Source organism: Capsicum annuum, chromosome 2 (assembly GCF_002878395.1).
Source record: "Capsicum annuum cultivar UCD-10X-F1 chromosome 2, UCD10Xv1.1, whole genome shotgun sequence".
Lineage (NCBI taxonomy): Eukaryota > Viridiplantae > Streptophyta > Magnoliopsida > Solanales > Solanaceae > Capsicum > Capsicum annuum.
The window spans coordinates 36,874,271-36,880,270 of record NC_061112.1 but is presented as its reverse complement, the minus strand read 5'-3'; positions in this window follow the sequence as shown (position 1 = coordinate 36,880,270).

Here is a 6,000-nt window from a genome sequence, read left to right as displayed (position 1 = left end):
AAATTTCTTTATTTATGATTTATGAGATTTGAGTTGAATAAGTTTGATATTTATGATTATTTTACCATCATGTTTCTTAAATTGAGAATTTATTCCATGAGTTGTATATTGTCATTACGTATTGATGAATTCTAAGCGATTTAAGACAAGTGTCATGAGTTATGCCTTTTCATGAGAAATTTGACTATTGAATATATATCGATATTTGAGATTGGAAGTCAAGAATAAGTCCTATGATGATTCGTTGAAGCTTTTGATATTTGAAAATGATTCGAAAAGAAAATGTACTTGATGTTGAGAAAGATTTGTTGAGTTGAGTCGAGTTAGGAATCCACAAGATGTTTATGATTTGCAGAGGAGATATATATTTATGTTTTGATCTTTAAAATAGACCCATGAGTTGATATTGATTAAGGTGGATTCCCTAATGCGTTCTGAGCTGAGTCTGGGACGAGTATTTAGCACCGAACGGGAAATGTGGTATTTCCCTAAAACTATGTGCCACCGTAGGATTGATATTGATGATTGTGGGCCAGAGGCCGAGTATGGAATTGTGATAACGAGATTGAGGTTGTACTCCCTGGCAAGAGTACGACACCTCTGGCAATGTGGGGTTCTCTCCTTAGGAGAGCAAAACGTTGGACTCCATGCGGCTCACATGGTGTAGTTTATGTCGGTTATAAGAAACTCCCATGTACATAATGATCTAAGTACCAGGAGTTACCGAGTCACTCTAAGTCATGAGTCAAAGAGTTTGAGTTGAGTTAAATGATTTATGAGATTTATGAAGCATATGTTATTAATAATGACTTACGAAAATGATGTTTTAGATAATTCAAGCGAAGAGAGTTATTATTGTCAGCATACATGATTTTCTTATGCATTTATAATATTATTTAAAATGTTGCATCCACCCCCACATACTCAGTACATTCCCAAGTACTAACTCTCATACTCTTTTGTATTCTATATTTCCTCATGATATAGGTTCAGGTGCTCAGTCTCCGCAGCGATAGTGATCTTTGAGTACCTTCATCTACATTTCTGCAGTTGGTGAGTCCTTATGGTTCGAGGACCTGTATCTCCAATTCTGTCTTGTTAATATAAGGTAGTTGCTTTTAAGTTCAGTATGAGTCAGTTGGGGTATCTGATACGAGAAAGACTAGGAACTCACGAAATGACACCAAAACAGTCCACTCAACAAGGCACAAACCGAGGACCCTTTGAGAGCTAGTTTCGGCCAAGAATAAGAATACGATTTTCACAAGTTAACAAGGCATTGGTGACACAAAAATCAGCCAACCAATCTAAGTTACAACATAATATAATGAACAACGAATAATAATGACAATATTATAACAAGACAACACCTCACGGCTTACAACACAAGATACAAACTACTACAAGATTAAAACAAACAAAAGGATACATAGTTAGACAAAGGTAGTGTATATCCTAGTAACCAAAGAGTACATAAAACTCTAAGACCCCTAAAACCTCCACACACGATCACCTAACTCTTACGATGACAAAAGAGAGGATTCCGCCACTCAAGCGCCAAGGTTTCTCAAAAACAAACAATTACAAGAGATTCCACCCTTGAATTGCTATCCTAGTTACAAGTTTCGGTTTACCTCAAGTAGAGAGAGGACTTTGGTATTTCAAATGTCAAGACTTACAACAATAATCAACTAAGCCTCAAAATACCTATATTTTTCTATTTATATTATATAATAATTTAGACTTAAAATGACAAAAGTGCCCCTTTAATGAAAAGCCTTCAAAGGCCACCCCTCTAGTGTAGCAAATAAGAAAATGGGCAGCTTTGGGTGTGTCTTTGCTCCATATCACGTCTTAACATTGAACTTCATAGGATGATAATTTGCTGCACTTGTACACACATGATCTTCATAGTCGCTCTTGTATCATCCTCTCCATCTTGAGAGGAATTTGCCCTCAAATTCAAGCAATCATCACTGGCAAGCTCTTCTCTTTTCATCATCTCTTCATTGCTCTTCCTAAGGTTAGGATGTTCAACCAATGATATCATCAAGAATTATCCTTGTATCTATATGTTCTACAACCCGCACATAAGAAGATTTGATACTAGGCAAAGTGCTAGTATCTCGGTTAGTAATCAACAAAGAGTCCTTGTGGGCAAATCCCACAATCCCAACTCTTGGCTTCTCTCCTTCTTCATCCTCCTCACTCTCGTCCTCTTCTTCCATACCATCACTAAGCATGAATTTCCTTTCCATATACATAAGCACTACAATCTCACCTTCACACGGCCAAACATCTTTCTCATCTCCTTCCTTTAACTCCTTGGGTTCTACCTTCTCTCCATCTTGAGATTGATCATCAATCTCCTTCGATTCAAGTCCCACCTCCTCCCCAAGAAAGTACAATTTTCCCTCCCTTAGAATCACATTTATCCCATTTAGACACTCGTTAGCCTTGTGTCCCCAACCTTGGAATTTAAAACATTGAAAGCCCTTAGAACTAGAAGAGGAATGCAGTTTACCTTCATTTCTCGGAGGATACCTTTGGTGAGCCTCGTTTTCAGATTTTTCAGCCTTGTCCTCGATTTTATACTCATTGGATGGGTCAGTTTTGTCCTTGTGGCAACTCGAGGGAGATTTCCCTTTGAGCTTAACACTCGTTTTCTCCCGTAATTCCTTCTCAACTTCCAAGGTGGCTTGGAAGATAGCATCAATGGTGTCAAACTTGTGAAGTGTTAACCATGAGGCAATGTCCCTATTCAACCCCACCTTGAATCAAATGATGTCATGGATTAATTGCTCTCCTCGGTGATCGAGTTTCAAAATGAGTTGTTGAATTCATCATAGTAAGCCACGATGCTTTTGTTCCCTTACCTCAAGTTATACAACTTAGCAAGGAGATCTTGATGGTAACTCTCGGGTAAGTACCTTTGTATCATGAGGTACCTTAACCTAAACCATGGAGGGGGCTACCCCTCAATCAAAATATTGCCAAATCGCTTCACATACTCCCACCACGTAGTAGCATAACCCTCAAAATGTGCAATCACATAACTCTTTTTCTCCTCGATAGGTAATTAAATTAAAAGATTCTCTCACAAGTGGACTCCCAAGGTAGAAATTCTTCCATATCACTTTCACCTTTGAATGTTGGAAGCCCCACCTTGATGGTATTTAGACCTACATCACGATTTTGGTTCCTTTGTTGGTTCCAAAGACCAACTCTTCTTTCTCGGCCGTGAACTTCCCTTGGATCACCTTGCCTACCCCTCATCTCTTTCCTTCTCATGTAAACATCATCATATGGTCCATAAACAGTATGTTGTTCTCCTTTACCATACCCCTCAACATGGACGGGTCTATTTGGGTTAAGTGGAGCTTGTAGTGGCGGGATTGGATTTGGATAGTGAGGTCTTTGGTCAAGTGGATTTTGGATGGGAGGGCTTGGATTTGGTGATGGTATTTGGGTTCCAAGTCCTTCTTGTTAGACTTGGTGAAGTGGAGGGTGGCTTGGTCTATCATGATCTCGGATTTGGGAGTAAGGGTTGGTTTGATTTGTCGCAATAGGTGAATATAACATTTAGTGCATGGCCTCAGAAGTACTAATTGGTGAAATATGTTGAGAGGTTGAAGGTCGGCTTCTTTGGCTTTCCACTCTCTCCAATCTCCCACCCATTATTGACACTTCACCCTTCATTAATACCATATCCGAGTCCAGTTTTTCAATACCCGCGGTCATCCCAGCCATGTCTCGGGACATAGCTTCAAGGTGAGCCAAAATGATACTAGTAGCATTGTGTTCCCCCGTGGGTTGAGAGTGTGAGGTCTCGGGTTCCATAGCACCAAAAATAGTCCAAAATGTCACACACAACATACCAATAAAGGTTCAAGTCTTTGAACCGCAAGCAACAACACTACACAAACGGTAACAAGACAAAACACATATTGTTGTTGAAGAAAATTTGTTCCAAAACTTTGATGTTCAATACTACACCTTTGAGGAAGATATTTCGGCTATGGTGTAGGTGGACAAGCTTTTAGACTCTCTTTTCAAGAGTCAAAAAGTCTTCTACCAACTTGCACTCTTTTGGTAAAACATGCTTTTGCAGTAGCCTTGTCTCTTTCCTCTTTTGTCTATTCTTGAAAAGTATTGTTACTCCTTTTTGGTAAGTATGCTTTTTGAATGTCTCTTTTTCTTTTACTACTTTGGTGTTGTCTTGTAATTTTTTTCAAGACAAACACAAAGTCTTATACTTCTTTTCTCTCTTCAAGATCAAACAACAACGTCTTCAACACAACACAAAAACACAAGATGAATACCAACACCAACAACAAGAAACCGTCCACTTAACACCACAACACAATCGGAATCTTGCTCAAGAACTTGGGTGGTAGACTCAATAAGTGTTGAGGAGAAAGAGAACCAGCACTAGAAACAAACTAAGACAACAAAATACACTCAAATCTTGACATAAATCTCGGCCAAACACAATAACAACAACAAGAACACTCGGCCAAGAACACCAAACTCAAGAACACAACTCTTTTTGTGAGATTTTCGACCCTAGACACCTCTTCTAGTGTTAGGAAACAAAGATCTAATAGTAGAACACACAAAACACACAAAAATCACAAGAAAACTAGGCACAAATATCGTCTAAAACAATAACAAGACACAATTTCGGCCAAGACAACAAGAATGGACAGAGTTGCTTATTTTTGGAATTTCAGTTTTTCAACACCTCTTTTTTTTTTTAATTTTTCGACTTAGAGAGCCCAAGATTGGTAGTGTAGGAACACAACCAGACTTATCTCTGATACCAAATGATACGAGAGAGACTAGGAACTCACGAAATGACACCAAAATAGTCCACTCAACAAGGCATAAATCGAGGACCCTTTGAGAGCTAGTTTTGGCCAAGAACAAGAATACGAGTTTCACAAGTTAACAAGGTATTGGTGACACCAAAATCAGCCAACCAATCTAAGTTACAACATAATATAATGAACAACGAAGAACAACAACAATGTTATAACAAGACAACACCACACGGCTTACAACACAAGATACAAACTACTACAAGATTAAAATAAACAAAAGGATAGATAGTTAGACAAAGGTCGTGTAATTCTAGTAACCAAAGAGTACATAAAACTCTAAGACCCCTAACACCTCCACATACAATCAGCTAACTCTTACGATGACACAAGAGAGGATTCCACCACTCAAGCGCCAAGGTTTCTCAAAAACAAACAATTACAAGAGATTCTACCCTTGAATTGCTATCCTAGTTACAAGTTTCGATTTGCCTCAAGTAATGATAGGACTTTGGTGTTTCAAATGTCAAGATTTATAACAATAATCAACTAAGACTCAAAATACCTATCTTGTTCTATTTATATTACATAATAATTTAGACTTAAAATGACAAAAGTACCCCTTTAATGAAAAGCCTTCAAAGGCCACCCCTCTAGTGTAACAAATAAGAAAATGGGCGGCTTTGGGTATGTCTTTGGTCCATCTCACGTCTCAACATTGAACTTCATAGGATGATAATTTGCTGCACTTGTACACACGTTGATCTTCATAGTAGCACTTGTATCAGGATCTGTCCTAATGGCTCCTCAGTCTTATGTAGTAGAGGCTTTGTCAGACTAGTGTGCCAGCATGTATAAAAATTTCAGTATTTTGTTTGTACAGAACCGTATTACTTCGTATCTCAGTATGTTCATGTCTGATTATTCTTCCCTACTTTATGATGATTCGTGTCGTAAAGAGTTTTGAAAGTGATGACAGGCTTAGAGGGTTAGCTTGAGGCCACGTGGGGCCTTGAGCACCATGTGATTTTGCAAAATAGGTTCTCGGGGCGTTACACGATATTCGTCCATGGATCCTTACCTTCCATGGATCCCAAGAATCCTTTCTCAAAATACAATATTTATGATTTATGATTCCATGTTTGGGTTAGGTTAAATTCATGTTCATGATGTTGTTTGA